This window comes from Bos grunniens, chromosome 11, assembly GCF_055505025.1.
Source record: "Bos grunniens cultivar Pamir isolate PY7600 chromosome 11, Bosgru_T2T1.0, whole genome shotgun sequence".
Taxonomy (NCBI): domain Eukaryota; kingdom Metazoa; phylum Chordata; class Mammalia; order Artiodactyla; family Bovidae; genus Bos; species Bos grunniens.
Window position 1 is genome coordinate 5,532,416 of NC_141175.1, and position 10,908 is coordinate 5,543,323.

The following is a 10,908-nucleotide window of genomic DNA, read 5'->3' on the forward strand; positions in this document are numbered from 1 at the left end:
GTGATGGTTATTATTTATGTTCACAGTAACATCTTGAATCCCCCTCTGGGTGGAGGTCTGAGCTGGGCCCCGGCAGAGTCGGGGTGAACCGGGCAGTGCCCGTCCTGGTCACTCGGGGTGAAGGCTGTGCCCAGGAGCTGTGGTCAGGTGACAGCAGGTTCTGTCTCCCCTGCCAAGCTGCTGGCTGGGCGCCTGCACACAGGAGATGCCTGCTAGAAAGCTTCTGGATGAAATGCACAAACAGATCATCAGATCCAGGAGCTGAATATTGTAGGGGCCACAGAGAGGTCTGAGGGGCCCAGCCTGTGTGCTGGGGGGCCCTGGAGTTGTGCCAGCCCCCTGTCCTTTGCAGCCATTGGGCATTGGAGAAGCAGCCGCTCGGGAGAGTTTAATGGCAGCCGAGACACCTGCGGGAGGGGGTCACCTCCATCACCGCTGCTCGGGGATGCTGGGTCCTGTTGAGCCCCATCAACACCTGAGTCTCCAAGTCCCTTGTGGGAACGATAGCAATCAAGTTAGGAGCGCCTAATTGGATAATTCAATTGCTTTCCAGGGACAGCTGCTGTTTAATTAAAGAGGACTGAAGATAGAACCAGAAAGCTCGATTGTCTAGAGAGACTGCAGCCACACGACAAGGTGAGGGGTTGCGCTGAGTGGTGCCCCAGCCGTCACCACCAGCTGTACGGTCCTGGCGCCATGGACGAGGGGGTGGGGAGAGCACCAGCTTGCTGCCAGGGATGGGCAAGGGCGGGTCACGTGACAGCAAATCCAAGGAGATCCCAACTGGTCTAGGTTGCAAATATGTTTGCCTTTAAGGCAATGGCACCCCACTCCAGTACTCTTGCCTGGAGAATCCCATGGACTGAGAAGACTGGTAGGCTACAGTCCATGGGGTTGCAAAGAGTCAGACACGACTGAGCGACTTCATTTTACTTTCACTTTTGCCTTTAAACAAACACCGCATCCTATAATCTGCTCCTTTCTAGCTGTGTGACTTCAGGATGTTACTTAACCTCTCTGAGCCTCAGTAGCTTTGTCAAGGACACAGGATGTCCTTGTTGGGTAAAGTGAGGGATTCTTGTAAGAGGTGAGTCTTTGTAATAAACTTTTTGTATTAGCCAGTTGCTAAATAGGCCCGAGAAGCTGTAGTGTGCACGCACGTGTATATGTGGGCGTGTGCATGTGTGCAGGCTTGCGTGTGGCGAGCAGGGGGTGCCAGTTTGGGTCTGTTCTTCGGGATGTACTGATTAATTTGCGGTTGACTAGCTGTGGAGTGAGGCTGCCATCAGGCTTGCCTCCCAGGGTGTGTGAGGATTGAGTAAACCCTTGGAACAAGCCTGGATGCTTACCCAGCACCCAGTAAATGTCGGTTCTATTGAACGAGGCGAGGGAGGTGAGTATTGTGTGTTGGACCCGGAGCAAGAAACATGCCTGATAATTCCTGACATTAATACGATTTCTGCCAACTGGAAGCTGCAGAAACTCACTCCCAATAATGATGTTCACATGGTCTCTGTCCCCGTCTTGGCCATTTCCAGAGACAACTGGGACTTGCTCATAATGAATCAGAGCTAAGGAACATGGTCTTAATGTTACATGATCATTCAGGAAGTGTTTATGGAGTGCCTGCTGTACGCGGGGTCCTTGCTGGGCGCCAGTGGGCACGGTGAGCAACTTCCCCACGCTCAGGAGTTCTCAGTGGGGTCCGGCCATGCCTTTGGTCTCAGAAGCAGGCGTCCCTGAGTGGCAGATGGGTGGCCGAGATGCCATGGGTATAAGAAAGTAGCAGCTGTGCCAGGAGTGGCTTTGCTCCCCCCGGGACAGGCAAAAGGACTGGTAAGACTGAGTTCTTGCCACGCCCCCACTTCAATTTCTTGCAGGATCTCCCCTGAATCTTCCTCAAAGAGCAGAGCTGCTGCTGCTGCTGTGACCAGACCCTTGGTCGGGGCCCTGGCATGGGGGTTAACGTTTTTAATTGGAGGCTTCTCAGGCTGTGGTCCAGTGGCCCTCAGCGGGAACTGCCATGGAGCTGACAGGCTCCCAGGACGGCAGCCGCACAGGATACTGCATGCTGCCCTCCCGAGATGGGTTTGCTTCCAGTTCCCTATTGAAGAGGCCCTTTCATTCTATCTGTGTCATCCCCCCGTTGCCGTCTGATTAGGGCAAACTCCGCCCTAAGATGTCCCTGGTGGCAGACATCGTCCTCCCCTCCCCAGAAGCCACCGTGGCGTTTAACTTCAAAACAAAACTGTACAAAGGCCCGTATTCCCTGCTTCCCGGCGGGTGTGGGGGGCGGGGCACAGCTCTTACTGTGTTGCCTGGCGCAGGTGGCTGGGGATCGGATGATGGTGACAGTCCCTGAATAAGCGAGTGGCAGAAACTCTGTCCTGGTGCCCACCCCCCACCAGAGGAGACGATCTGGGGGAAGGACCCAGGCTTTGGAGAGCCTGGGTAAGGGACAAGACCACACCGTAAGAGGGACACAAATAAAGAGGAAGTGCCTGTATATGAAGTATTTTTAAGGGTCATTAATATTAATAGCATCGTTCCAAATAGAATAATGAGCAGGACTCTAATTAATCATTTTTAATGGCAGCTTTGCTCCCATTTTCATCCTGCATTTTTAATTAACAAGTTTCCCATGGGGCCACTGGGAATATTAACTGAAGGTAGCTGGTCCCCTCCCCTCAAAGGAGCCCCACGGCGATCTGGCAAATGCTCCCAGCCCAGAAAATCCAGGAAGCTGCCACAGGACCTGGTCATTGTAGAAATGATGGTTATGCAGTCATTCAACAAACATTTTAGAAATATCCACTATGAGGACTTCCCTGGTGGTCTAATGGTTAAGACTCCATGCTTCCAATGTAGGGGTGCGGGTTGGATCTCTGGTTGGGAAGCTAGGATCCCACAGGCCTCATGGCCGAAAAACCAAAACCTGAAACAGAAGCACTACTGTAACAAATTCAATAAAGACTTTAAAAATGATCCATATCAAAAAAAATCTTAAAAAAAAAAAAAAAGAAATACGTCTATTGCATCCAGTCCATCCATGGCCTCTGAGGATGCAGTGATGGTCAGAGCTGTCACATTGCCATCAGGGAAGATAGCTGCTCCAGTAAACAACCATGTACAGAAGGGTTTGCCTGCAGATGGTCCGGTGTTTATAGGAGACCACCAACCAGTCCAGATGTAGCAGGGAGGCTTCCTGGAGGAAGTGACGTGAAGCTGAGCCCTGAAGTGCGGGTAGGAGTCAACAGAAGGGAGTGGGGGATGGGCAGTGGACAGACATGTGCAAAGTCAAGCAGAGAGCAGTGAGCAGGTTTGAGGATCACAGGCCTTGCAAAGAGTGAGGGCATGGGAGTTGCATGCTCACCTTCCCAGTGGCGCGGCTTACAACCAGTGGAAAGTGGGAGTGACCCAGGGGTCTGTCAGCGGGTTATGGGTAACCAAAAGGTAGTCGTCTCTACCATGGACTATGATCCAGCTGTAAAGAGGAATGAAGTACTGATCCATAGTACAATGTGGGTGAACCTCAAACGCTTATGCCAAGTGCAACGAGCCACAGACGTAAAAGGCCACGCCACTGCTTGACCCCACTCACATGCCGTGTCCAGAATGGGCAGATCCACAGACACAAAGCAGATGGTGGTTGCCAGCAGCCAGGGGAGGGGACGTTGGCAAGCACAGCTAACAGGAATGGGATTTACCAGGGGGTGGTGAGGGCACCCTGACACTAGACACAAGAGGTGCTTGCACATCATGAAGGGCCACATGCTGTTGAATTGTTCACTTTAAAATGGTTGATTTATGTTATGTGAATTTCACCTCCAGAAAAAAAAAGAAGAAGGTGAGAGAAGAAAATGCATGCGTGAGCAGCCAGGCAAGAAGACGTGAGCTGTGCGTGGTTCATCTCCTTTGGGCGACACCCAGCAAGGAGTCCTTGGCCACCTGCCCCTGCGTTTCTAGTCATAAGGCCCTCACCATCCCCTCTAAGAGAAATGTCTCTAATAAGGACCATCAGTGTAACACAGGAAACTATATTCAGTATCTTGCAATAACCTATAATGGAAAAGAATCGGAAAAGGAATATATACATGTATAACTGAATCGCTTTGCTGTATACCTGAAATTAACACAACGTTGTAAGTCAATTAACTATACTTCAATTAAAAAAAGAAAAATAAGTGCCATCCTTTTTACTGTGATCCCCCTCTCTCAACTTGGCATGGTGTTCCGTATTTGCTATTAAATGTAATTCTCAGTTAAAAAAAAACTGTAATAGCCAAAAAAAAGAGAGGAATGTCTCTAAACCTGGCATGGATACCAGTCAAGGTCTCAGATTTGCAAGACATTTTCTAGAAACTATTCGGATGCCTGGCTAGCTACCCCATTATTGAGGATCCAATGAGTTAATGCACAGAAAAATGCTTCAAAGTGCCTGGCATAGGGCGAGGGCCAAATTTTGTACCAACTAAAAAGGACCAAGCACTTTCTCTGGCTCAAATGGACGGCCAGACCCTGCCTGTATTATCCCACTTAACAACCCCTGCCACCATCCTATCAGTCAAGCACTAATATTACCCTCATTTACAGACAGAGAAATCAATGGCTCAGAGATGTTAAGTCATTTGCCCGAAATCACACAATGAGGAAGCAGAGAACCAAGGCCTGGAATTTGGGCCTGTCCAACTCCTAAGTCTGCGCTCTTAACCATTGTCTGCTGCTTCCTAAATCAGGAACTAAAAAGAGCCAGAACTCCCCTGGTGGTCCAGTGGCTAAGACTCCTTGCTTCCAATGCAGGGGGTGCAGATTCAAGCCCTGGTCAGGGAACCAGGTCCCACAGGCTACAGCTAAAGATCCGGACTGCCCTGGTGGTCCGGTGGTTAAGAAGCCGCCTTCCAATGCAGGAGACACGAGTTTGATCCTTGGTCCGGGAGGATTCCACATGCCGCAGGGCAACTGAGCCCATGTGCCTCAACTACTGAAGCCTGAGCAACTAGAGCCTGAGTTCCGCAACAAGAGAAGCCACCGCACTGAGAAGCCTGTGCATCACAGCTAGAGAGTAGCCCTGTCTCTGCAACTAGAGAAAGCTCGAAGTCAGCGACAAAGACCCAGCAGAGCCCCACCGCCAAAAAAAATTTTTTTAATTAAAAAAATTAAAAATAAATAAAACATGAGGGACCTCCCTGGCAGTCCGGTGATTAGGAGTCTACACTTCCACTGCAGGAGGCCCAGGTTCGATGCCTGGTCCAGGAACTAAGATCCTGCATGTCTTGAGGCCAAAACAAACAAAAAGCAAGCAAACAGAAAACCTCGATCTCTTCCCTGACCCCACTCTGTCCCCTTCGCTATGGCTCTGTGACACTTTTCTCTCTGCTTCAAGTACCTGGACAGTCATCTTTTTTTTAATCCCCATTGCCACGCCATCCAGAATGGAAGCAGGATGAGACTCTGGTCTCCACGCTATGTGTTCACGGCCCCATTGAGATGTCCCTGTGTGGACACCTAAGTCCAGCCTGCAGACAGTCGACTTCTCTTCCAGGCCTGGGGGTCGGGGCCAGGGGATGTGCCGACCACTGTGGAAGCAGCCCTGGTGCCAGTACCAAGTTGGCGATGACCATCTTTCCCACTTTCTTGATGGCCAGAGGAGGGGCTATCGGAAATGTACACCCAGGGCAGTGGGCTTTCTAACTTGTGTATTGATTGGCCATCAGGAGTATTACAAGCCCCCAGCAAAAGCAGGTCTTCATCCCAGAAAAGCTAGGAGCAGGAGAGCTCAGCTTCTTTTGTGTGCCAGGAACCGGGCACCCACCCAGGAGCCGTCTCTGCACTGCCCCTCAAGGCCAGTTTCCTTCCCAGCCTGCTGCGTGCACCGGTGACCACTGGGCACAAATCGGCAGGACTCAGAGCTCCGAGGTGTGGACGTGCGGTCCCCTGACGCCACGGGAAGGTAACAGAGGCAGACATCACGATCATAGAAATAAGCGAATTTGCCTCGTTTTTTTTCCCCCTTGGGTAACCTTAAGTTTGTTTTCTATGTCTGTGAGTCTGTTTCTGCTTTGTGAAAAAAAAGGGCAGGGGTGGGTGGTGGTGGAGAGGGATAAATTAGGAGCTAGGGATCAGCAGATACAAACTATTATATTTGAAGTAGGTAATCAGCAAGGTCCTACTGGATAGCACAGGGAACTATATTCAACTTCCTGTAGTAAGCTATAATTGAAAAGAATCTGAAAAAGAATATATATATACACACACACATGTATATATATAACTGGATCACTTTGCTGCACACCAGAAACTAACACAGCATTGCAGATCAACTATACTTCCATGAGAAAGAAGAATGTTGCTGTGTGTGGGAAAAAAGACTTGATTCATTTTACCAGCAACTTCCCCGGGTCCATCTCAGAACCAGCCGTTTTCAGCACCTTTTTGCAGCTCATCGGAGGGCAATCGACGGCTTCGGGCCTCACATCGATCTGAAATATAAATACTAAAAAGAGGAGGGTGAGGTGACATTTTTATTGATTCGATTGTAAAGGAAGTCAGAGGAACCAAAGGCTGATGAGTAATGAAACCAAGTTGCCGTGAGTTTGAATTCCATAGCAACAGGCCGACCCGAAAACCACCATCATTACCCGAAGACGAGGAAACCCAGGAGCAAGATTGGGGAACATTCACAAGTGATATTTGGGGTCTCTTCGGCCTTGAAAAGAAGGCAGGCCCGGCGCTGCGGAGAGACCACCCACACAAGTTTGCGGGGACCTTTAAGAGGGAGGAAAGGGCTGCAGGGTCTTTCCTGGGGAGGGAGGCTCAGCCGGCTCCAGAGACCTCCCGGAGGACTTGACCGAACAATGCAACCACCAGTCAGCAGCCTCAGACAGAGAGCTCAGCAATCAGCCCTCCTTTGCCACAAGCAGAGGCTCGGGGCTCCCAGGCCCCCGGCGCCCCCTCCTACGCAGGCCCCCCTCCCCCGGCACAGCAGTGGGCTTTGGAGCAGCGTGGCTCAGAGAAGAAGGCCCTAGTGATGGGGGCTGGAGGAGGGAGGCGGGCGGTGAGCGCAGAAGAATCCCATTAAGGAGCAAGGCTAATCAATATTGGCCCCGACCAGGAAGGTTTAAAAGCCTCTCCACCATCCCCGCTCCCCTGTTGGTGGCGAACAAGTGGCAGGAGAGCTGTTTGGACCCTTCTCTGGGCAGGAGCATCGTCTCCAGCGGGGAGGAGAGCCTGGGGGAGGTGAGTCTCAGCCTGCGGGGTGGGCTGAGTGTGCGCCAGCTGCCTCCGGGGGTCTGGAGACACCAGAGCATCAACAGGACCCTTCCTGGGATCCTCACACCCCAGTCCTGGAAGGGGCCTCGGAGGTCTCCTCAGGGCCCTTCTCTTCCATTTCACAGACAAGGACACTGAGACCTATGAGGGAAAGGATATGAACGAGGTGGGACTTCCTGGTGGTGCAGGGGCTAAGATTCAGCACTCCCAGTGCAGGAGGGGCCGGGTTCAGCTCTTGGTCAGGGAACTAGAACCTACATGCTGTGACTAAGAGTTGGCATGCCACAATTAAGACCCAGCACAGGTAAATAAATATTTAAAAAAAAAAGAGGTCACATGGCCAGAAGGTTCCAGGCCTCTGCCTCCCGGCACAGGTAACTTTCCCTTTCAAGGTCTGTTAACATGGCGACCCTATCACTTTGCTGTGTCATGTCAAGAGGTGTCTGCAATCTTACAGTCGATTACTAACTGACTAAATCTACCACTGAATGGGCACCTGCCCTTCCTGGGCGGTGTGCTCATCTGTTGTGTGAATTGTGAATTGATGTGAATGCATGAGGATTGAGCCTTTCAAACACGATGGACTTGGTTGTATTATGCTCTCCTTTTGCAGAGAGGGAAACAGACCCAGAGGTCTCCGCACCAGCCCAGGGCCTCGCTTCGTTGTTGTTCAGTCGCAAAGTTGTGTCTGACTGTTTGTGACCCCATGGACTGCAGCCCGCCAGGCTCCTCTGTCCTCCACTATCTCCCGGAGTTTGCTCAAACTCGTGTGCATTGAGTCGATGATGCCATCCAGCCATCTCATCCTCTGGAGTTTGCTCAAACTCATATGCATCAAGTCGGTGATGCCATCCAGTCATCTCATCCTCTGTCGCCTCCTTCTCCTCTGCCTTCCATCTTTCCCAGCATCACGGTCTTTTCCAGTGAATCAGGCCTTCACATCTGAATTCAGGTGGCCAAAGTATTGGAGCTTCCTCACTGCCTGGGGGAGCTAAACTCCATCCCCCAGGACTCCAGAGCCCCGGCTTCTATACACCATGCTTGGAAGTCAGTGGAATACATGACCCAGCAAGAGAGGGGGAATCCCCTCTCTGATCCTTCCTGTGGCCTCAGGTTCTGGGGGTCAGTGAATTCAGCCACCCCCCAATTTAGCTACCTCTCCTGGTGCTGCTCCCTGGGCTGAGCTGGGTCCTGGGGCTGAAGGTGAGGGTGGTTATGGGTGGCCAGCTCACCCCTGAACGGATTCCAGGAGTCAGCAGGGGTGGCAGGCACTCTCACCAAGCCCTCACCGGCTCCTCCTGGTCAGAACCCCATCGGGGTCAAGGCCACCAGGAAAGGAGGTAAATAAGACGCTACCAGAGCTGACACACAGGATGAACAGCCCGGGGCCCTTTGTCCCATCAGACGACATGGTCTCCAAACTTCTCCCAGCCCCGTCATTCAATGTTTCAGCCACAGTCGTGGACATTACGGTGTGAACCCACGACCATTCAGGAAGTTGAACACTCCCTAACAGGTAAGTTCTGACATCATTCCCACTTTACGTGGTAGATAGATTTAAAGAGGAGCTCAGGGTTTCACACCAGTATGATCTGTGTGACTCTGGGGATGTGGTGATTGAAGTGGCCAGTCAAGTAATGTTCTGCTCTCAGTATCAGTAGGTGGGAATTGGTGTGGGCCCCAGAGATTCCCTAAAAACTTAAACATGGAATTGCCGTATGACCCAGCAATTCCACTCCTAGGTATAGACCCAGAGGAACTGAAAACAGACACAACAGCAAGTACCCACACATATGTTCACGGTAGTACTATTCACAGTAACCAAAAGAGGTTGTTGTTGTTCAGTCGCTCAGTCGTATCCAACTTTGCCATTTCCTTCTCCAAGGCATCTTCCCGACCCAGGGAAACACCTGCGTCTCTTGCTTTGGCAAGCAGATCCTTTACCTCTGAGCCACCGGGGAAGCCCACAATGGAATATTAATTAGCCGTAAAAAGAAACGAAGTGTTGATAACATGCTACAACCTTGGAAACATATGCTAACTGAGAAAGGCCAGCCATCAGAGGACAAATATTGTATGATTCCACTTTTAGAAGATGGCCAGAGAAGACATATTCATAGATTCAGAACACAGACTGCTCGCTGCCAGGGTCTGAGGGTGTAATGCATAATGGGTGAGGGATCCTGGTTTGGGGTGATAGAAATGTTTTGGAACTAGATGGGGGGGTCAGTGCATAACATCATGAATGTACTAAATGCCAGGGAGTGCCACTCGGAAATGGTTAAGTTTATGTTATGTGAACTTCACTTAAATAAAATCGTTTTAAATAAAGAGTAGGGGTGAGTTTCGTTGCACTAAAATGGCCCCAGTAATGATGAGGGTTAGGCCTAAATGAGAGGGTTGGGAGAGCCAGTCCTTGGGGGGCTGTGCCCTTTGACGTCACCTCTTTTCTGTCCCCCCCGCCCGATGTGTGTGGCTCAGTGAGGATCCCAGAGCATCTGTATTTGCAGACTGTGGGGGGTAGGGCTGAACTCACAGCCCAAGACGGCTCGCAGGAGCCCAGAGGAACAAGCCATCACACTAAACTAAAGGGCGAGGAGGGGACACCCGGCTCCGCAGGCCTGGGTGAGAACATCTATGTCGTCTTGTTATGTCATGGGACATCACGGGCTGCCAGACGGAACTCTACGAGAACTCTGGCTCGGGGGAGTCAGTCTGGTCCAAGCCGGTCTCCAAATCGTGTCCCCAGAATCAAAGTGGTTTTACAACTTGTTCTCAAGGAGGAAAAACAACGCTCTGATTTGTCGTGTTGGCCAATTTCCATGGTATAAATACCCCCACAGCGGCTGATTTCACGCTGCCAACCTGATGTCGCTGACAGTGGGGTCAAGGAGAGATGCTGGGTTGCCAGCCTGATGCAGTATTTCCAACACACACAGAAAAAGATATAAATAAACTCAAGGGCACAGGCAATAGTAAAATACGGTGAAGAGCTACAAAGGGATGTTTTCAGTAATAGTTACCTTTGCTTTCTAATGTTATTGGTTTAAAGATAAGCTTTCGTGGTTTAGTTTTTAATAATGACTCTGTTCAGCAACCAGCTCACCAAATCCCTAAAAATTAAGTGATCAGCCTTGAGGAGCTGACTCCAGGGCAGTGCTGACCCTACCCTCAGCCTCTGACACTCCTCCCCTCTCTGCTTAACGGTCTCTTCAGTCCTTTTATCTTGAAGTAAAAGCTTTCCTTTCAAAAGAAGAGATCAGGTTTAAGGTTCAGGTTTAACTCACAGCCCTACAAGGAAAAACACAGATTCAATGCAGATTTTTCCCCTGAAGGAGACTTGATTAAAGAAGATGACAAAGGCGGGGTGCAGTGGTGTCTCTGGTGGTCGGTGGGCAGGGTGGGGGTGGGGTCCTAGTGGTGGGGAGGGAGGAGGCGCAGAGTAAAGTTAGGGAATGTCCAAGTGCCAGGATACAAATCCTCTTTTTCACTATCCCAGCTCCAATCAGCCATAACCATGGGCTACTTGGAACAGAATTCCTGCCAGCAGACATTTGCTTCCTCTGCCAAATTTCCATCCCAAACTACCAACTGCATCCTTGACCCATGTTACCCGATGCTGCCTAGCAAAACATTCCA

The 10,908-nt window shown here is 50.8% G+C and overlaps 2 long non-coding RNA genes across 2 annotated transcripts; both read left to right on the forward strand.

Annotated features, from left to right (window-relative positions):
• The first annotated feature begins 500 nt into the window (after positions 1-500).
• On the forward strand, positions 501-4,184 carry LOC147362377 (uncharacterized). Its single transcript, XR_015135680.1, has 2 exons — positions 501-636; positions 3,832-4,184. It is a non-coding gene; the product is annotated as an uncharacterized LOC147362377 (long non-coding RNA).
• Positions 4,185-6,847: 2,663 nt separating this feature from the next.
• LOC147362378 (uncharacterized) lies at positions 6,848-9,600 on the forward strand. Its single transcript, XR_015135726.1, has 3 exons — positions 6,848-7,236; positions 7,883-8,785; positions 9,155-9,600. It is a non-coding gene; the product is annotated as an uncharacterized LOC147362378 (long non-coding RNA).
• The last annotated feature ends 1,308 nt before the right edge of the window (positions 9,601-10,908 follow it).